The sequence below is a fragment of the Chelonoidis abingdonii genome, chromosome 1 (assembly GCF_003597395.2).
Source record: "Chelonoidis abingdonii isolate Lonesome George chromosome 1, CheloAbing_2.0, whole genome shotgun sequence".
NCBI lineage: Eukaryota > Metazoa > Chordata > Testudines > Testudinidae > Chelonoidis > Chelonoidis abingdonii.
Genome location: NC_133769.1, coordinates 256,688,488 through 256,710,907, shown reverse-complemented (window position 1 = coordinate 256,710,907; position 22,420 = coordinate 256,688,488). Strand labels below are relative to the sequence as shown.

Sequence of the window (22,420 nt, the reverse complement as noted above, 5' to 3'; positions counted from 1 at the left end):
TCTCCAACATCCGGGTTCTTACTGCCACCAGCTGCCTCCAACACCTGTATCTTCACCACCCAGCCCTGAAAACTATGACTCTTACCCACTGCACTCAGCCCCCATCACCATGCATTATAGCCATCCTGAAGTGCAGCACTTATTGCACAGCACTCCAGACAGGACATACGCAAATCTATGATTGTACCATTCCCCACTCCACCCTCTTGCCCTTTCTGATTTCCAAGCAGTTGTGTTTCTTTTCAATAAATGGATTTTTTGGCTTTGAAAACATTCTTTATTATTGCATAAAGTAAAAGATACCTTAGCCCAGGAAAGAAACAGGCCCTGCAAATCAGCTTAGGAAAAACAGATTCCTACTAACATTGGAACCACTGGACTTCACTCCTGTGCAGGGCACCAGACATTACTCCTGGTTTTCAGCCTCTAATTGCTTCCTCAAGGCATCCCTAATCCTTGCAGCCCTGCGCTGGGTCCCTCTAATAGCCCTGCTCTCTGGCTGTGCAAATTCAGCCTCCAGGTGTTGAACCTTGGAGGTCTATGACTGAGTGAAGCTTTCACCCTTCCCTTCACAAATATTATGGAGGGTACAGCATACGGATATAACTGCGGGGATGCTGTGTTCAGCCAAGTCCAGCTTCCCATACAGAGATCGCCAGTGGCTCTTTAAATGACCAAAAGCACACTCCACAGTCATGCAGCACTGGCTCAGCCTGTAGTTGAACTGGTCCTTGCTCCTGTCAAGGTTTCCTGTGTACGGTTTCATGAGCCATGGCATTAACGGGTAAGTGGGGTCTCCAAGGATCACAATGGGCATTTCGACTTCCGCTACTGTGATCTTCCGCTCTGGGAAAAAGGTCCTGGCCTGCAGCTTCCTGAAGAGGCCAGTGTTCTGAAAGATGCGTGCATCATGCACCTTTCCAGGCCAGCTTGCGTTAATGTCAATGAAATGACCATGGTGATCCACAAGCGCCTGGAGAACCATAAAGAAATACCCCTTCCAATTAATGTACTCGGATGTTAGGTAGGGTGGTGCCAGAATAGGAATATACGTCCCATCTATCGCCCCTCCACAGTTAGGGAAACCCATTTGTGCAAAGCCATCCACAATGTCCTGCACATTCCCCAGAATCACGATTCTTCTTAGCAGGATGCGATTAATGGCTCTGCAAACTTGCATCAACACAATTCCAACAGTCGATTTTCCCACTCCAAACTGGTTCACGACCGATCGGTAGCTGTCTGGAGTTACCAGCTTCCAGATTGCAATAGCCACCCGCTTCTCCACCAGCAGGGCAGCTCTCAGTCTTGTGTCCTTGCACCACAGGGTAGAGACGAGCTCCTCACACAGTCCCATGAAAGCAGCTTTTCTCATCCGAAAGTTCTGCAGCCACTGCTCATCATCCCAGACTTCCATGACAATGTGATCCCACCACTCAGGGCTTGTTTCTCGAGCCCAAAAGTGGCGTTCCACGGTGCTGAGCATGTCTATGAATGCCACAAGCAAATTCGTGACGTACTTGTTATGCGACACGCTATCATCGTCGGACTCTTCACTGTCACTTTGGATCTTAAGGAATAGCTCAACTGCCAAACGTGACGTGCTGGTGAGACTCGTCAGCATACTCCTCAGCAGTTCGGGCTACATTTCCCACAGACTGAAATGGAACACAGATCACACTGCACAGAAACTGTTGAAAGATGGCTTTGAAAGATGGCGCCCCCTTCCCACAACCCACTGTGCCAGAACGGGAAAAGGTGCTCTTTGGGATAGCTGCCCATAATGCACCGCTCCCAATGCTGCTGCAAGTGCCGCAAATGTGGCCACGTCAGTGCGCTTGCAGCTGTCAGTGTGGACAGACTGCAGCACTTTCCCTACTGTGTTCTATGAAGGCTGGTTTAACTCACAGCACTGTACAGCTGTAAGCGTCGTCAGGGCCTTATTTAGCAGCAAATTTGGGTAGGTGCTGCACAGCATTTGAGGAACAGCAGGAATGGACTTTGGTTGTGTTCAGACATTTTTGCACTAGCTGTCACAGTTTCAGGGCACCTGCACCTGTTTTCCCCCTCTGTGATTCACTAAGGGCATCCACTGAAAGGTTTCCAGCGCTCACCTGTCACCTTTCCTGGGGGGAGCTCTGTGCCTCACTCCCTCCTGGCTGGTGATTTTTAGGATGCACAGTTCCCTGTCCTACACTGGTTCCAGCAAGCCAGTTCTACCTAAAAGTCTTATGCCTGCTCTATGCTTTCTTTCCAAAGGCTATGACCAGCATATTGCCTGTAGTTACAGGTTACCACACACCTCTTTCTAAGCAAGCACATGTATTCTTAAGGTAAAAGCACTGCAGGGAAAACATATAAAACCACTCAGAGAACCTACATGCATGTTAAAAAGCTTTCCAGAGATCACATTGGCCTCTGGAAGGTGTTAGTATTTCAAAACCCCAAACTGGGTTTTCCCATTGTTACAAGTTCATAACTGTCTCCGATTCAGAATCGGAACAATGGCTGGGCAGGGCAGGGTAGCCCTTTCCTTATATAGCCGGGGTCTTTAATCTTGGCTTTTGGTAACACTTTATCATCAGACAAAGACCCTCTCCTTGGTGGGCGGGGCGGGGAAGTAGCTTCAAAAGGCTGGGTTTTTGCATAACTGGAGCTGGATAATTTGCAGTAATTTCTCCCTAGGGAATCCCCAAGAAATCCACTTAACATTTATTGTCCAAAAAGTCCATACTTGTCTGACACATTTTCGGTATAGTCTTTTGAACTCACAGTTCTCATATCTGTCATCTCTCCCTTCCCCCAACCCCAGAGGTTACATGCAATCTTGGCCCTCATTAAGCATAAACATAATATAATGAGATCATTCAAGAATATTACAGGAAATTGCCCTGTCACGCTGGCTTTCCATAAATACTAAAGCAGTCAAGTTTTACTGGCACAGATGCTCATAAGTAGTGATTTTTTAATTCTTGGTTTGCAAACATTCAAACCAGAGATCTGATAATAAGAAATACGCTTGCCTGGTCAGGGAGCAGAAACACTACCATATGACTACAGAATGTGACCCATCAATACATAGCTTGGATTCAGGTTATGAACAGCAAAACAGAAGAGAAATATTTGTGGAAAATAATATAGAATACTTTGAGAAAATTGAATTCTGTTCATAGTGACTAATTCTGGTGACTTTAGGTACTTCTCTTTAGCCACTCTCTCTACTTCCTTTTCCTGATCTGTAAAATGGGAGCTCTGGGAGAGCATGAGCCAGAATATCCCCTGGCTATACCTTTTCACAGGGTATGCTACCTTTTCCTCCCAACCAAGTCATGGCCTTGGACCCCTTTGAGGAAACTAGTACTTCAATTAGTGCTAGTTACAAGCCATCCTTAAGTACAGGGACTGGGATTAAATCTGGCTTTTCTAGAGGGCACAAGGTGGAGAGGGTCTTGTGCACCTGTCTGAGGCTATATATTATTTGGCCATATATCTTGATGTATTAATGGATGGTACTACAAGATCTAGTTAATTACCCCAATGATCAGTCTCTCTTTCAGTTATTTACCTCAAGCTCATGTTCTGATTGCAAGAAGCTAAAAATGTGCCAGGGCTAATTGAATGGAATTGTCTATTTTCTGAAGCATTCATTTCAAAAACTAAATTGGAAAACATAAGCATCTTGGGCAGACTTTCAAAACATTCCTTTTTGCAGTTAGCCACAAAGGATTTCTTTCCACTGGGACCAGCACCATTGCTTAGTGCCAGTATCCTTCACAATTCATCCATCATAGTAATGACTCCACCTGGGAAAATAACATAAAACAAACCTATTTCTCCCCTTTGAGACTCTCTCTTTCCACAATGAGTATCAAGTTTAATTCAACAGAACCCAGAAGAATAACTCTGTATATACAAAATTTGAGAGAGAGGCAGGAAATGAATATTTTTAGAAACGTTGTTCCTTTGACCAACTGTATCTACAGATATTAGTAGGTAAATAAGTAAGCAGTGATTGCCTTGCAAAGTTTAACCACTGGCAGAAACACAATAGGATTTTCTGGCAGATGTTATTGCTAGAGACTAGTAGGATAAGAGGGAAAGTACCCCCAAAATCTCCTTTGGAAGAGTTTGCCTTGTTGTCCATTTCAAAAGTAACTATAGACTAAGATGTCACTTTGGGCTAATGTAATCTTTGTCTTACTCAGCCTTGCTTTAGTGCACATTCCATTGTGTGGTAGCAATCACAAAACGAGCTTAGCCAGAGTCTTAGAAGATTTTCCTTGATGAGAAACATAACCACATGATGCCTTTCCCATTTACTTGTCTGTCCCTGAGCAAACATTCAGCTTTTATAAGTGATGAGCTTATTAAGGTTTTGCTTCTTAAAAGCACCCCAGGGAGACATTTGTCTCGTCATCATTCTGTATTTACAATTTGTAACTGCAAGAATTGTAGTAATGTCCTCTTTCAGCTATAAGCATACCAACAATACCTTGGATATATACTAATATTCATAGCTTTCTGTGGACAGTTGGACCCTGGTTAATGAATCACTATTGGAAATCATACAGAAATAATTATATTTATTCTTTTATAATATAAATGCTTTTCATTGCATAACATTTGATTTGCTTTTGAAAATACATTGTACTTATTTCAGCTCTCCAAGTATAAGCTTTCAGAGTGCACTGAGGTAAGTAGGAATATACATGGCCTGGTTTTCAGAGGGGCTGCGCATCCACAGCTCTCTTTGGAGTTGTGGGAGTTGGGAGCATTCCGCATCTCTGAGAATTAGGACCTCGTTGCCAAAAATCGGAGCACCCAAAATCAGTGACCACTTCTGAAAATTCCAGATCCAGTTTGCCGGGCAAGAAACTGTCTGAAAGGGAGACGCAAAGTGGCGTTCAGCACCAGTGCCAGGTTTTGCTAGAATTGATTTTAGAATTGTTCCCGGTTCTAGTTTTAGTACATGGTACTCAGCAAACTAATCCTCTGTGTACATACTACACCTGCACATACTACACCTGTAGCACTCCATTGCATTTGGATTTCCAAACTGTCAGACTTCTTGAGGGGAGGCATCTCTTGTACCCTGTGAGATTTCCACCAAACATACAGCTTCGTAAGAAAACTAGGCAAAAACCTAGCCAAAAGCATTTCACATAACACTCCTCCTGTCTTCCTGTTATGTTTAATAATAGTGTTTTATTTGTAGAGGAATCCCAAAGTGCTTTAAAACTGACACACTTCAACTTTCATAGGAATCACTTCACCACAACTGAGGCACTGCCGTGGCTTACGCAGCATAATATGCTTCAGCCTTATAGCCATTCAAGAATATACAGATACTGTATAGCTACCAATACAGTGACTTATAGTAAACCAGACTGTGAAAACATACCTTCTCCTCAGAAACATTAAGGGGAAACTTAACAGGAGTTAGACTATTTACCTCTTGGAAGAGGAAGAGGCAGGAAGCAGTAGCAGCTGCAAGCTGTAAAATGGCCATTTCAGGGCTGCAGCTGTGGTCTCTGGCAAATGTAAAGGGCTAGCCCCCAGGGAGGTATCCTGGGATAAATGTTCCCATAAGTGGGCAACACTGCACTGGGAAGAGTCAGGATAGATAATGGGGTTGTGGGGAAAAGTGTGCCTGTTTTTGTAGATCACAAACGTATTTGTAATTCCCAGGCGCAGAGCATGATAGCTCCACTGTGGAATATTCTTGGTAACTTGATAAATTCCTTTCACAACATGAAGGTAAATTCCTTTCAACTGAGAGATCCCAAAATGTCAAACCTCAGCATCAAATGAAGTTTAAAGCGTCTAACCTGTTCTCCTCTCTGTCTCCAATAGCAGCTGTCTGGCAGGTGTGAATTTCAGCACTGCTTCTCTCCTCTAGTCCTGTTTGTTAGGTCTGCTCTGTCTCTTCTCTGGATAGGCTTAGTCCAATTCCTTCCCCTTGGCTACATCTGGTTGAAATTTTCCCTCTGGCTCTGTCTGGTCCATATCCTCTTCTCCTTCCAGCACAGAACATTAGTATTTACTATTCAGATTACAGTAGTGCCCAGCAGCCCCAACTAAGATTGGGACCTGACTCTACTTGGTGCTGTACAAACATATCAAGGCATGGGCCATAGCGTGACGCATTTACAGTCTAAGATGTTTACTAGAAAATTCACAATTAGGGCAGATTGTATTAAAACATTCTGATAGAGGAAGTATTTCAAAATTTTGATTGAGAATCCAATTCTCCAAGCTGTTCTCTATAGGAAGATCCTACCTCAGCACAGAGCCCCTGCATGGTATGAGTTTGTCTGGATGCAGCAGCTTGCAGGGTTGTGACCTAAATATTTATTATGACTGTTTCAGAGTTTGAGGGTGCAGTCCAGATCAATGAGAGGTTCTGTCACCACCTGCCCTGCAATCCTGGGTGCCTCACAATGCCTTGCTGCTGTAGCTGGGGGCCTGTGGGGCTCACAGACAACCTACCAGCATGCAGGTCACACCCTGCGTGTCTGTGTACCAGACAGCTCTGGTTCACCAGCTCTGACCCCAGCAACCTGTCTTCAGCCCCACTCTGACTTCCACCAGCCTTAGTTATAACCAGCAAGGTGACTCCAACACACTGCCACTCCTGAACTTTCCCAGCCCACATGCCCTACAATGTTCAGCCCTCTCCTGTGCAGTTCAGAGAAATAATAAGGTTTGTTTGTTCCTCTAAAGACACAAAAGCACATTCACAGCTTATTAGCTTACCTTGGGTAAATGCACCTTTCCATTAAACATGACACTGAGTTGGTTTACAGTCAAAATGAAATAATTCATTAACAATGGAACATAGCATAAGTGATGCCAAGTAACAGGAATAAAGTTAGAAAGGGTTACAATCAAGCAAAAGTGAAAACACACACATCTAAAAGTCTAAAACTTAATCTTGCAAGATACAGGCTTTGTTCAAGATCGCTTCGCACTGATAGTAAGTTTCTGGAGACTTGAACACCCTCTCCCCTTGGTTGAAGGACCCATTTTCTATCTTTGCTTATATCTTCCCAAGTTCAAATACCTTGTTTCAAGAGTCAGGATGACCTCATGCTGTTCTTCCCTTCCTGTGGGCCTTCCATCCTCCTTCCTTTGTTTTGATTCTACTGTGCCTAATTTGTATAAGAGACAGGTAAATAGCTGCCTTCTATCCTGTCTGGGAGGGAACTTGTTTCTCTTTGTTTGGCCACACACTTTAAAGCATAATATTGTTAAATATCCATATTTCCTCATATACATGATTCTGCAAATACTTACACATGTGCTTAACTTTATGCACTATGGGTATGTCTACACTGCACACTCCTTCTGACGGCGTGTAGAGTACATATACTGCATGGACTCCTAGCACAGGCATAAATAGCATAAACAGTGAGGCACTGTTTAGAGTTGAATATGATTAGAATTAAGACATGTCTGAACCCTGTATATATTCTAGTTGTCGAAGTGGTGCCTCCCCCATCTCCAGTGCTACTTTTAGCAGTATAGTGTCCCACTGCTGCCCCACTGCTGAAGTCTTTCCCTGTTGCAGGGAAAAGCTTCAGCAGCAGGGAAGGACTCCAGCAGCAGGGAAAGATTCTGGATAAGATTTCCCTGCCACAGTGAAAAACTCCATCAGCAAGGAAAGGCTCTGGCAGGGGGGAGCTCCCTGCTGCTGTGCCTTTCCTTGCTGCCTCCCCCTACCAGAGCCATTCACTGACACATGTAGCTACACATTGCAGTGTGAATGCAGCCTGCTTTTCACTGCAGCATGTAGCTATCCCTAACCTATATGCTGACACCAGTAGTGTGCAGTGCAATGTAGACATAGCCTGTGAGTTGTCCCATTGACATCAATGAGGCTGCAGTAAGCTGTTTTCTAGAAATGTAAAGGCCAAATTCTGCTCACAGTTTCCCACGTGCAATCCATAATTCCTATCTTGTCTCTCTGCCTATTTGGCCCTGGAACTGGGGGAAGGTGGGAGCCTGAGTGCCTGGAAGGCAGAGGAAGGGTTCACAGCCTTGAAGGACCTCTTGAAAAGCTTTTGTCAATTGTCAGGCAGAAAGTGAAATTGACAAAAGCCTTCCTGGTGGATAGCTGAGGAGCTGTCATTTTGATTTTCCCAATGGAAAGTCAAACTACTTTGGCAAAATTGAAATTTTTCTGTGGAAGATTTTGATTTTGAAATGGGCATTTTCCATCAGCAAATCATTATAATGAAAAACTACCAGGCAGCTCTGGTTGTTAGATCTGATCTGTCTGCCTAATCAAATCCTCATGCACATTCAGTTGGTGCAAATCCTCAAAAATGCCAATGTTCTAAGGGCTGCATTTTGGTTAACAAACAGATGCACTTGAAAAAGCTAGTAAACACTTACAGGTATTTTGGGGCAAAACACAAGCTTGACATCAGTGAGGGAGAGGCAAGGACTTTATAAAACTGATAACTGAAATAGCTAGTTATTTTTGTCTTTACTATTTCAGAGGGGCTGTGCATGCACAGCTTTCTTTGGAGTTGGTGGGAGTTGGGAGCATTCCGCACCTCTGAGAATTAGGGCCTAAGGTACCCAAAAATCGGAGTACCCAAAATCAACAACCACTTCTGAAAATTCCAGCAAATGGTAAATGACTATGATTTGTTTTAGAAGGTGTAATGGATTATTTTGTGACTACTTTGTAGGAAAAAGCTTGATTTATATGTTAGATCTATACAAAACATGAACATCTGACACAACTGGCTTACATTAATGCTGGTAAGACACTGGGGAAAGAAAACTGATAGCCAAAGTAAAATCTCCTGAAGTGTTGGTGTTAGCAATTTAAAATGTTCTACCATTCCAGGTACACTGAGAAGGACCCAATATACAGCTGGGAATTTTATTTATTGAAAATGAGACCTTCAGTATATGATATGTCTCATTTTCCTCTCAGCATTGACCTTGCATTTGAGATTTTGACTGCAACAAGATCAGAATTGATGGAGATGACTTGTATTTCCCTCTACCTTTCCGTTTCACTTGATAGCTACTGGAAATGATTGACTTTCAAAATATTTCATCTACTGATGGACATTTGGAGAGTAACAACCAGCCAGCAACATGCTCATGCTCAAAGAATATGATCTGTGTGGCATTCACATCACTGTGGATTGCAGCAACGGGATTAGACATTATGGCTGTGTAAAATACTATATTGATATTTGTATCTCTTGACTTACTATGAAGGTCCCTTTGGCACCTATGAAAGGGGGTAACAATCTTTAAGTATAAGGTGCACTCAATGTCTTGTGGGATGAGGGAGATTGTTTTAATTTATATTGGAAGGAAGCCCGATTTTTTGTTAAAATAAGTAAAAAATGTAGATTGATGTTTAAAAGTACATAAGAAAATGAAGGAAAATGAGCAAGAACGATGTCAAGTATTGTAATAATATCCTCATGTATGGCCAAATACAACATCACTTTTGTATCATATTAAGCAGCATATGAAATATATTCCTGCCTGCATTTTAATATCTTTTCAGTATTATAGAATGCTTTTTGATACAGGAGCTCTATAAGGCTGATCATTCTCACAGTTCAGCATAATACTAATAATGTGTCTGCCCGAGCCACAGAATAAGTGCTAGAGTTCAAGACTGAAATTGTCACGCCTAAAGTTATACTGGTAAGACTGGCTTGATATGATTATTTGGACAAGGGTGAGGTCTCATTTCTTGGAAGACAGGATTAAGGAGGTAAATGGATCAGCAGGTTGAACACAGAATGTCTGTGCTAAAATAAGGGGGAACACTCACGGAACCACTTACAGTGGACAAGATAACAATGGATAAGATAAGGAGGAATGTAATGTAAGGAATGTAAAAGGAGATTAGGAATGAATCAGGCATGAACTGTGCATGGACAGAGCATGCTGTACAGGGATTGGGTCCTACAAAGTAACCAAGCCAATCCCAAAACGTGTAATGCAATGTATAGTAAATTCATTATGATGTGTAACTGTATATAAAGGAAGAGGTTTGCCATGTAACTTTGGACGTGTAGTACACCCTATATCCATCCCCTACGCTTGAGGCTGATCGACTCAGTGTAGCTTTGTTGTTTGCCAAATAAAGGAAACTGAGTGACAAGATGGTGTTCAAACTGAATTCTTGGAGAACTGAGTGGAAGAGTCTTGAGGGAACCCCAACAATGCTTAGCATCTTGCAAGACTGGGCCCCAGTTTAGCAACTGGCATGTCTTCACCAGTCATGCGACTGGATGAAACACTGGTATTATTTCTTCCTCTCCCCTGCTGGGGTTTGCAAAATAGGTTTGGTCTGTGAACTGCCACCTTTCATAATCACAAAGGTCTGATCAGTCAGAATTTTAGGGAGCACAAGGTGGCTGGGCTTTAAGTCTGGGGATACTGCAGTCGAAGAGACCTTGTAATCCACTGGGCCTCTAGCTTACAGACTGAGGAACACATTGTTGCTAGCTGGGTCTGGCTTAGTCCTTGCCCTAATTAAGCAATTCTGGAATCCGTTGCTCACTATAGTGCATCCAGAAGGAGACAAATTAAGAGAAATAGAGAAATGGGAATAAAAATAAGAAAGCAGCATGATACACACACAAACAGGCATTCTCCAACCTTTTCCAGGAACTAGGGACACATTGTTTGCATTAACAAAATGCAAAGGGATGAACTAGCTTTCACCAGCCTGATCCTTCACTCCTCGATCTGATTTAGTCAGAATGAGTGTTAGCTATGCACTAGGTCAGGAAGAAGCACCAGTAGACTGACCTCGCCTCCCTGATGCTTCCCCAAAGGGAAGGGAGCCGGGGCATCAACAATAGTGTCCCACGGGAAAGTCCACTGCAGACAGCCTTCTGGTGCCACCAAATATTGACATCTCCTTCATTTACAGACCATTCTCATCCATTTACTATGTATTCATGAATTCATCAAAGTCCTTGAATGTAATTATTAAAATAGGTCAAAATCTTTCATGTTCAAAATTTCTGTGATTTTTTTTGCAAAAAAGCATGAAAATGTTATACTATGTTGTGTCTGTGTGTGTGCGTGCACACTCAGTAACTACAGATACATTTATATATGTAGGTATTACATCTACCACTCTCAGTATAAGCAGAGATTTTGTTCCTTTGGTTTAATTTCCCTTTGCTCTGCCCCTGTGTTAGAACAGTTTGTACTGTTTGGGGATTTAATTGCCATATATATCCAAAACTCAAGCCAAGATTTACTAAGCTGATGAATTTGCAATAAATTTTAGCTGGGTGACCTGGTATCACGAGAGCCATGTGTAAAATATTATATGTATTTGTTCTTTGTAAACAAAATGACAAGCTGGCCCAATATGGGAGACCAATATAAAGGCAATTCCTGTTCTGAAAAGGTCACACTCTAAGGCCTTGATTCAGAAACGCACTTACGCAGGTGTGTAACAAAGCGTGTGAATAGTTCCACTGACTTCCAAGGGGCTACTCATTTGCTTTGAGTTACACAAATGCATAAGTGCCTTCCTAGATCTGGGCCTAAAAGCCCAACATAGTGAGGAAAAGATGCACTGTGTGATCCAGAGAAAGGGCGGATTTCTAACACAGGATTATTTTTAGTGGTTTGATACAGAAGGGACCATACAAACTGGCAAAAAAGCCATTTCAAACTGGAGTTTCAGTTCTGCTTGGTGTTGAGGTTTGTTCAAAGCTGACACACAAACCAAAACTCATTTTGGCCATGGACTTTTGTGAATTCCAACAGAACAAATGGTTTGTGCATAACCCCTTGCCATCTCTCTGTTCTCTACAGGCAGCCCTTATTTACTAGCAGTGACATCAGCTGAATGGGCGAGGTGCCTGTTATGCCTGTGTTTCTTTAGCAACATGCTTCTGAAAGAAAGGTTAATAGTATTTTAAAAAGAATATTTCTTCATTCCCAAAGCAAAGGCAATGGAGCTCAAGCATTTGCAAGATTAGAGGAGCATGGTAAAGGCCTTGGAGCTCAGCTAATGAAAAAGGTAAATTATAGAAACCAATAGCAAAATGCATAAAGAATTGTCAGTGCATTACCTGCTAAGCCTACAGGCTTCAAAGGCCATTATTGAAATTGGGATAGTGTGAGACATACAGGCATAGCACTGAAGTTATAAGAAATTTTGATGCTTATAGTTGATGGTGTATCACCTGCTAAATCCAATGTCTGACTATGAGGGATTGTCTTTGCATAGCAGTCTCACAAATCATGTTATTTGAATAAAGATCTGTGCTGTAGGAAACTCCCAGGCATGTTTAATTACTAGCATGTCATTGCATTCAAAGAAAGCTAATTTAAAATGTCAGGCATTGGGGATTGGTCCTGCTTTGAGCAGGGGGTTGGACTAGATGACCTCCTGAGGTCCCTTCCAACCCTGATATTCTATGATTATACATAGCACAAGAGAGACAAAGAACAGCAGTAATTGGAATTAATGTTATTTGTGGCATTGTACTGGGGAAGCAACTGCCAGTGGTTGCAGAAATCCCTTGATGTAATGACTGACCTTTCTGGTATTATTTATTATTTATGTTACAGTAGCACCTACATGCCCCAAGTAAGTTTAAGTCACCTTGGACCAAGCACTGTACAGCCACACAGTAAGAGACAGTCATTGCCTGGAAGACCTTATAATCTAATTAGACATGACAAACAAGGTGAGAGGGGAACTGAGGCATGGAAAGGTGAAGTGATTTGGCCAAAGTCGAACAGCAGGTTGGTAGTAGAACCATAAATAGAATCCAGTTTTCTTGACATCCATCCAGCTCCTTCCAGTCCAGTGCACTGTCCACTGGACAACAAGGCTTAGACTTACAGTGCTCTGGACTTGACGCTCCAGTGCCCTGTACACTGTACAGTCATTCACACCTGTTCAAAATTGGTATTCACTGTTAACAGAAGATGCTATGAAATCAGAATGGCAGCACTGAACGACCATTTTACAGTACAGAGGTGGAAATTATATCACAAGGTGCAGGGCTGTGGGCAATTAAGTGTCAAATGAAGATGGCTGAGATTTATTACTTGATTTTAAAAACAAAGATGTGAGTGATTCAGAACCCGAAAGAAGTGTGCATGCGAGTGTAGTGAATGCATGGTTCTACCACTGCTGCTTCTCCTCTTGCTGCTTCATCCATCACTCATGCCTTCTGTTGTTAGACTGAACACTCTTTGGAGCAGGTGTTTGCACTGCACCTAACACAATGGGGCTCTAATAATTTGTCCTTTGGGCATTTTAGTAATAAACGACTAATAAATAATAATAATAATTAATTATCTATATTTGATATGCATAAGGAGCAAAATATGCAAGCTATAGAAAAATTCAAAGGACACTCAAAACAATAGTCCTATGCATTGTTCACTGCTGTGCAGAAATATAAAAAATATAGATGTGATTGGAGTCTTAATATTCATTCCTGTCTTTATCTACAGCAAGCAGTACTCCTGCAATGAGTTGCATTTTCTCCGTCAACACTGTTACAGTAGTTGCAGAAATGTCCAAAGCTGCTAAATTCACATCATTTATACAAAGTGTCTCCAAATTCTCTGATATTCTTTAAACTTGTTTCTCCAGCAGGCCAGAACAGCTATATAAATTTTCCACTTCTGTTTTTGTTTTAACAATAATGGTGGGATCTCGGTATGTATGAATAAACTTAGTTTGTACATTATTAATCAAACAATTACCTTTCTGATTATTCCACTCTGTGGCCAAAGGGCCTTATAAACACACTATTTGGTTTCAGTTCTTTTTATTTGCTGCCTCTTTCAGCATCGCTTCTATTTCACTAACTTGAAAGCATGAGCATGGATTGTAAACATCAGCCTCACTTCTTCACGTTATCACTTAAAAGAAAATAAATCAATATGATGTTAATTTAATTTCTAAATCATTCACAGACAGGGAAAAAGAAGAGGTCTGTTTAGCTTCACCAGCAGTACCCTCTTGTGAAAAGCTGTAGCAGCTCTGAGTTTTCTCAGATTATTGAAAAAATCTAGCTGTTAGACCTTGGGTTTTTATCCTCTTAGCCCTCTGTTCTAGCTTTTCTAAAAGGCCTTGATGCCTGGACATTTCTTAAATTGTAATAACACATAACTTTGGGGCCTTAATGACTACAGTGACATCAGCGGCAGTTAATCAGTGCTGGAATCGGAATCTGCTTGTTGGGAAAGGGTGAATTAGAATGCTGAGGGAATTTTCAAGGTGTTGATTTACTGGGTACAAAATCTAAAACTAATAAAAAGAGTGCAGTATGGATCTGTTCAGTATTAAATAAAACCCAATCCACAGGCAATAGCACTACATCTGTGGTGAGTCTGTAATACATTTTTTAAACAGCTTTTTTCCTAGATTAGACAAGGCTTTTAAGAATCCACAAGCAGCTGGGGACATAACTCTTCTGAGATTATGAACTGCTTTGGCACGGGTGTACACACTCCATCAATAGATGGAGCAATAAAAACCGTCTCCAATTTGAGTTGCTACTTTCTGATAACACATCTCTTATATTCTGACTGAGATTCAAACAGTTCAAATCCAAGTCTTTTTCTTGGCTAGGCACTGAGAAAGAATGAAGCTGCTGTATATCATCTATCTTTGAAAAGGAGGCATAAGGTTACGTGTTATTAGCATATTCAGAGCAGTGCAGTACAGTAACTCCTCGCTTAACATTATAGTTATGTTCCTGAAAAATGCAACTTTAAGTGAAATGATGTTAAGCGAATCTAATTTCCCCATAAGAATTAATGTAAATAGGGTGGGGGATTAGGTTCCAGGGAATTTTTTTTCACCAGACAAAAAACTATATACTATATAGATACACACACAGTATGTATTTTAAACAAACAATTTAATACTGTTCACAGCTATGATGATTGTGATGCTTGCCTGGTGGTGAAGTTAGAGGGTGGAAGAGGGAAGGATATTTCCCAGGGAATGCCTTGCTGCTAAATGATGAAGTAGCACTCGGCTGAGCCCTCAAGGGTTAACACATTGTTGTTAATGTAGCTTCTCACACAAGGCAGTATGAACAGAAGGGAGGGGAGAAAGCATAGCAGACAGAGACAGACACACACCTTGTGTGTGGGAGAAAGAGAGAAAGAGATGTACACTGTCCCTTTAAGTAAGCTGACCCTCTCTTAAATGCATTGTCTTTTTAAGTGGATCAGGAAGTTGAGACAGCAGCTGCTGCTCCAAGCTCTCTATGTCTCTCTCCCTCTGTGTCCCCTCCTTGCTCTATATGGATAAGGGGTAAGCAGGGTGCAGGAGCAGGGGGAAGGGGACACCCTGACATTAGCCCCCCCTTCCTCCCCGCACAGCTAGCAGGAGGCTCCCAGGAGCAGCTCCAAGGCAGAGGGCAGGAGCAGCACATGGCAGTGGGGGTGAGGGACAGCTCAACTGCCTGGCAATTGATAGCCTGCTGGGCAGCTGCTGCCCAGGGAACTTAGGGGAGCTGATATGGGAAGCTGATGGGGGGCTACTGGCCACCCTGGTTCCAACCCCCCCCAGCTAGCTGCAACGGGTTGCTCTTCCTGCAGGCAGTGGACAAAGCAGGCAGCTGCCAAATGACATTGGAAGGGAGCATTGCACAACTTTAAATGAGCATGTTCCTTAATTGATCAGCAACATAACAACGAAACAACGTTAATGGGGACAACTTTAAGTGAGAAGTTCCTGTACAAAACACCTTATAACCTTTCCATTCTGTCATCCCCTCCAGTTCAACAAGAGGCAAATAAGTTGAACAGGAGGGGATGGAAATCCAGGGACTCATGCATAAGCAGATACTTAGAGTGAATGAACAGCCACTCAGCACCATCCTATACAATTTTCCAGAAAAGGAGGAATGGGACAGTAATGTACATCCCTACATTCACCCCTGCCTAGTGTCACAGGAGAGCCAACACCTCTTTGTAGTCACTATTATCAAAGGCTGCTGACAGATCTAATACAACTGGGACACTAGACCAGTATCCAGCATCAGAACAAGATCATCAACCAAAGATACTAATGCAGGCCCTGTATTGTTCCCAGATCACACTGATGGAGATCATGATAGCAGAATACCAGGGGATAACAGAGTTGTCCCACTCTTTTCAGTGACCTGAGCTTGATCTAGAATTTCAGTTGAATTTAAATCACCATGCTAATAGCATCCTAGTCCATTGATGAATGTAAACTGCTAAGTAATACAAAACATGGTGCCAAGCTCTGAGCACTGCTGCATTTATTGATTACATTGCATTAGCAAATTGTCTGGGAATATCAAATTCCTTTTACTTACAGGAAACTTTGTTAAGAGTTGGGTGAAAAGTGCCAATCCATTTCCAAAGAAGAATATGTACTTTAATGCGTCAATGTCATTGACACCAGCACTGTATTTTGCTTTATATTTTGAAAGAGTAATAACAATAATAAATCAGGAACTGAGTCTCAGTTGGTGTTAGTTTCATTTATACACACGTTAAGGCCCCTTTTCACAGCCAGGATGATGTGAATCTACCTTTGTGTAAATTAGAATCAAGCCCTCAATATACAGAAAGACATTAACATGATTAAAACTTTGTGCTGCTCCTGAATTTACTCCTTTTCTTAATGGAAGTACTAGTTAGTATTTGTAGGGTTATCATCCCTATACTTCGATAAGCAGTGGATTTGAAATTGTGAAATCTGAAATTTTCTAAGAAACAGCTGATTCATAGTTTATTTAAAAAGTCAGCTCGCTGCATAGAAAAGATGGAAAGCAACTTTTTAAAATGTTCAATGTATAAAAAATATGTAAATGAAAAGTTATGCCTCTTTTTTAATCATTTGCCTCTCCACTGTCAGTTTTTATATTCACTATCGAAGTGTTTGCACACACTACGTTCAAAATTCAAAAGGATATTTAAATACTCTCTGCCAATCTATATAACAGCACATGACAGTGCTAACATTTCCACTATGCACTAGGTTAGAACAAGAAAGTACCATTTCCTTTGGACTTTAAGTCCATGGCTGAAGGAAGGCTGAAAGAATTGGGTTTATTTAGTTTGGAAAAGAGAAGACTGAGAGGGGACATGATAGCAGTTTTCAGGTATCTAAAAGGGTGTCATCAGGAGGAGGGAGAAAACTTGTTCACCTTAGCCTCTAATGATAGAACAAGAAGCAATGGGCTTAAACTGCAGCAAGGGAGATTTAGGTTGGACATTAGGAAAAAGTTCCTAACTGTCAGGGTGGTTGGACACTGGAATAAATTGCCTAGGGAGGTTGTGGAATCTCCATCTCTGGAGATATTTAAGAGTAGGTTAGATAAATGTCTATCAGGGATGGTCTAGACAGTATTTGGTCCTGCCATGAGGGCAGGGGACTGGACTCGATGACCTCTCGAGGTCCTTTCCAGTCCTAGAGTCTATGAGTCTATGAGTCTATGTGCACACACACCCACATACTTTACTCACTCTCATTCACACACTAAATCTCCCAAACAGCCAATCAATCTACGTCTTTACAGGCAGAGAAGCAAGAAAGAGTGATATATTGTTATGGTCATTTCCATTTTAAGCATTTGGGAGGCCTCAGCTATTACAGTAGATTGGATCATGTAATTTCATAAATATATAAAGTGGAGGGAGAATGCTGGTTTTGGATTGTAAGGTTTCAGCAAAATTTGTGGATTTGTTTGTATTCATATTTGTTTGTGTTTGTGCGTATGCCAAATATGTCTTCCCATGTTTGTCATGTGCATTCTGTTTTCAGTAGTTGTTAGGATCACCAGTAGTGCAATAAGACCCATTCTACAATCTAATAAATTCAGTAAAAACTTTTACATCACTGCAAATTAACCAGTAAAAAATAATTTTCAAAGTTTTTCCTATAGAGAGTCTTGGAATTTTCCTATGGCTGCTGCCTGTCTGACTGGCATGTATATCACATTTTACCTACTATATATATATAACACACCAAAAAAGATCTTTCTTTAAAAAAAAAGCACATCACAGTCTCTTGTTTACATTTTCTCCTATTTCTGTCTCTGTAGGTTGAATTAATTGCTTGTATTATTGAAATATATATACAGGGTACTGCAAAAAGAACAGGAGTACGTGTGGCACCTTAGAGACTAACAAATTTATTAGATGCATCCCAAGAAGTGAGCTGTAGCTCATGAAAGCTCATGCTGACATAAATTTGTTAGTCTCTAAGGTGCCACAAGTACTCCTGTTCTTTTTGTGGATACAGACTAACACGGCTGCTACTCTGAAACCTGTCATACAGGGTACCAACATTCTTGTAATCCTAGCCAGTTGTTTCAGCCTGTGATCCACGTGCATCCTGTACACTTTCCAAAAGCTGGATGCACAAATCAGTGACTTAATCTTAGTCTCAGTGACTCTGGGCCGCATTTTCAAAGGTGCCTAGAGATGCAGATAGGTGCCTACTGGGATTTTCAGAAGAGCCTAAGCAGGTTAGGTCCCTAATTCCCCTTGAAATCAATAGGAATCAGTGGGATTTTTAGAAGTACCTAACCAGTTTAAGTGCTTAACTTTCATTGATTTCCAAGGGAGTAAGAGGTGCCTAAATGCTATTGAAAATCCAACTCTATCATTTAGTTTCTTCCTGTGTAAAATGGACATACTATTGCTACCCACCTTTGTAAAGCTGAAAAAAAAGATGAAACAGTTTTAATCCCGCCCACACCTTTTAAAAAACAAAAACAAAAGAACCCCAACAGAATACTTTGGAGTTCCACTTTATTCAGACTGTCGGGCTTTTTGCTCACCTTTCCACAAATGGGGCTAACCTGCAGTCCTTGCTTATGCAAATTTCTCACTGCGTAAGAACAGCAGATTTAGACTCCAGATTACTAGGACTGGATGTAGGTAATCCAGGAATCTAGGCACACAGCATGACCCACTGCACTCCAGTGGCTCCACCCCCACAGCTGTGGCTCCATTTGCCACACGGTGTGATAGGGCTGGCCCAACCCTCTCTCAGTGAGGCAGAACAGTGGCATGAGTTACCCGCTTTGCCCTCCACCAATAGCAGGGGCAGTCGCAGTGACATCTCATCCCCTAGAGCAAAGGAGACAGCAGCAGGAGGATCACCTAGGGGGCCACTTGGGGATCTGGGGCAAAATCAGTACTTGGCCCTGCTAGTAAAGGCAGGGGGCTGGACTTGATGACCTTTCAAGGTCCTTTCCAGTTCTAGGAGATAGGTATATCTCCAATTATATTTATATTTATATATTTTTCTAGCAGTTGCGGAGTGAGGTTCTGCTTGGATGAGAAGGCCAAGCCCACTGCACTCTTCTCTTCCTGCTACACACAGAGTCTTCTGATGAAGTGGTACTGGCAGGGCCCCACAAAGCAATGGTTCTGGGATTTAATACTGTGTTAAAATGAATGGGGCAGGTCACATGTTTCAGAGCTATGGTTGCAGGCTGTCTGCAGAATCAAGCAGATAACAAGGCATTAGTTACACTCATCGGGTTCATGTTTTCAAGCCTTCCTTCACAACCACAAGGAATCGAAAGCTACTTTAAAAATGAAAGATTAGATTCTGGTGTAACCCCATGACTGCAGGGACCAGAGGCCTAGGCCTGAGTTGATAGTGCATATGCCTTAATCTGGCCCTGCCAAAGTAAAGTGAAATAAAGTGAGGATCAGCAGCTTCCCTGGGTCTTTATGAGTGTTCCAGTTGTAGGATGATTTATTTCTGAGGTACTATATATTGTATATAAAGCAAACACAATTTACTCCGCTTGATAATAAAATAAATTTATATTTGTTTTTAATAGATGGACAAAAACAGAGCCAAAACCAGACAATATTTTCCTGAATTACCTGGGCACTATTTAATATAGTACTGATGCAGTTAAAACATAGACATCTATAGTATGGTTCTTGGTTGACTTGTTAGGTATAGAGTTTTGATATAATATTTCTGACACAGACAAAAATACACATTTTATAACAAGAGCCACGAATACTACCCTGTTAAATAGCAGACTTACAGTAACTTACTGCCTAATTGCACATTGTACTTGTTCAAATGAGCTTAACGAGTAGAAGGCAAAATAAATGACCGTTTTATTTCTGTGATATTTATATTTTCAATCCTAAATTATTGTACTATATGAAAATAAAAGGCTAAATCTGACTGTTGCCATATTCGATTCACTTAAAGTTTACATTCAGTTCAGGTTCACATAAGATTAATTTATTTATAATACACACAGCATCCTATGTGGACAGCTAGAGACGTAATAATAGTTCATAGATTACTTGCATTCATTTTTGACATCATGTCTATGTAATAAGCTGGATGTTATGAACAAACCTCATGCAGAAAGTTCTACAAACCTACCAAATAAGCATGTTTTCCACAGTAATTTTAAGAGTATGAAAATAAAGCATACAATCATGATAAGAATACTTTGCCCACAATGGTACGCCTAGAAATAATGACCTCAGTGTCTGAAAATGAACTTATTCCATAATTTTGCCTTATTGATTGTATAGAGGATTTAGTACTACTGCCTACAAAATGCAAAACTAGGAAAGAAACATCAGAAAGTCAATGGGTTTTTCTTCACAAAAGTCAAGGTTCGGGTATGGCCCTTACTTTTATTCACATCTTTGTTCTCTAATGTTAGATATACTGAACTAAGGCAAGAAGTCTTGGGGCTTGTCTACGCTTACAGTGCTGCAGTGGCACAAGTGCACTGGAGAGCTTCTCCCATCAACACAGGTACTCTACCTCCCTGAGAGGCAGCAGCTATGTCGACGGGAGAAGCCCTCCTGTCATCATAGCGCTGTCAGGTTGGTATACTGTGTCGCTCAGGGATGTAGATTTTCCACACCCCTAAAAGATGTAGTTATACCTGCCTAAGTTTGTAGTGTAGATCAAGCTGTGTAGAGAGGCATTATGCCAGATTTTTCTGTAGGGACCTTAGAATCTTCCCACACTTGATGGAGAGCATCCATACAGTCCCTCTACAGATTCTATAACTCCTCTCTATGCAAGCATGTAGGTTTGTTCTGTGGATTGGCAGAGTTGTAGAACCAATGCCCACACTCCAGACTATCCTTCCCCCTCTGCCATAGGTGCTGGAACTAGAGGTGCTGGGGGTGCTTCCGCACCCCCTGGCTTGAAGTGGTTTCCATTATGTACTGGGTTTACAGTTTGGTTCAATGGCTCTCTGCACCCCTACTGCACTGAGATGCCATGGAATAATGCTACTCAGAGAGCAACAGATGTGGAATCCTGCATTTAGAACTAGCTGGGAAAACGCTGATGAAACCATTTTCCATCAGCAAGTACAGTGCTGTTGAAACTGAAACACATTTGTGCTGGTTTCAGTGAAATTTCACTTAGGAGACAAAAAGTTTTAAAAAAAGTTTTAATAATGTTGAAACAGGATGTTTCAACATTTTTTGAATGAAAAACTTTGATTTTTATTATGAAACAATGCTTCATTTTGAATTTTTTAAATTCTGTATTATAATATATATAATTTAAAAAGTCAAAACTTTTTTTTTTGTAACTTCCTTTAGCTGAGAATTTAGAAGTTGCTGGGTTTCATTCCAATTTGGAATAAAACCAGTTTTCAAAATCTTGAAATCCTTTGTGAAATGGAATCTCCACCTTCTGCTCAGCCCTGCCTCCAGTACAGCTTCACTGCAGGTTGTCCCCGTGAACCAGCAGATCTTCAGGAGTTCTGCTATGTTCAGGCCTTCCAAGTTCATGGAAGGTGTTAGGATTTAGCCTGAAGGGTGAGATCCTGGCTTCCCCTATACAGAACCAAAGTATCAAGTCTTTGCATGGTTCATTTACAAATGGTTGCCAGATAGAGTCCTCAAACTCATCCTGGAGCTAGGGCACAGGCCAGCTGCATTATGGCTGCAAGTACAGGCATGGTTCACTGTGTCAGACAATGGGGGGCTTTGAACTAGCAGATCTAAGCTGTGCATAGACCCCCTGGCCAAACCCTAGTAACTCCTCCTTCCCTTTCTATACGGTCCAATGGAGAATGCCACTGTGCATGCAGCAGGTTTTGGAGGCCCCTAAGTGGTCTGAATCAGCTCTTCCACTCACTCACACGGTAGAAACTTGGCATTTCTACTGTGTTTTGGGCCATGTGTGTATTTGAAGGAGGTCTAGTTTTGATCTGCAGTCCTTAGAGCTTGACTTTTTTCTTTTAAATCTAGTACTGCATATTATAAGGTGCATATCCAGAGCTGAGATGCAGTGTTATTTTTGAAATATGACTTTTGGAAAAACATTAACATTTCTAAAATGAATTTTATGTACATACATAATATACAGATAGAATTAAAACTCCACAAAAGGAGCAAAAAAATTTAAGGATCAACCTTGTGAAAGTTA

At 41.4% G+C, this 22,420-nt stretch overlaps 1 long non-coding RNA gene across 1 annotated transcript in view; it reads right to left on the bottom strand.

The window, feature by feature from the left end:
- Positions 1 to 22,420, bottom strand: part of LOC142046327 (uncharacterized) — a 120,832-nt gene that overhangs the window by 29,552 nt on the left and 68,860 nt on the right. The window lies entirely within an intron of this gene.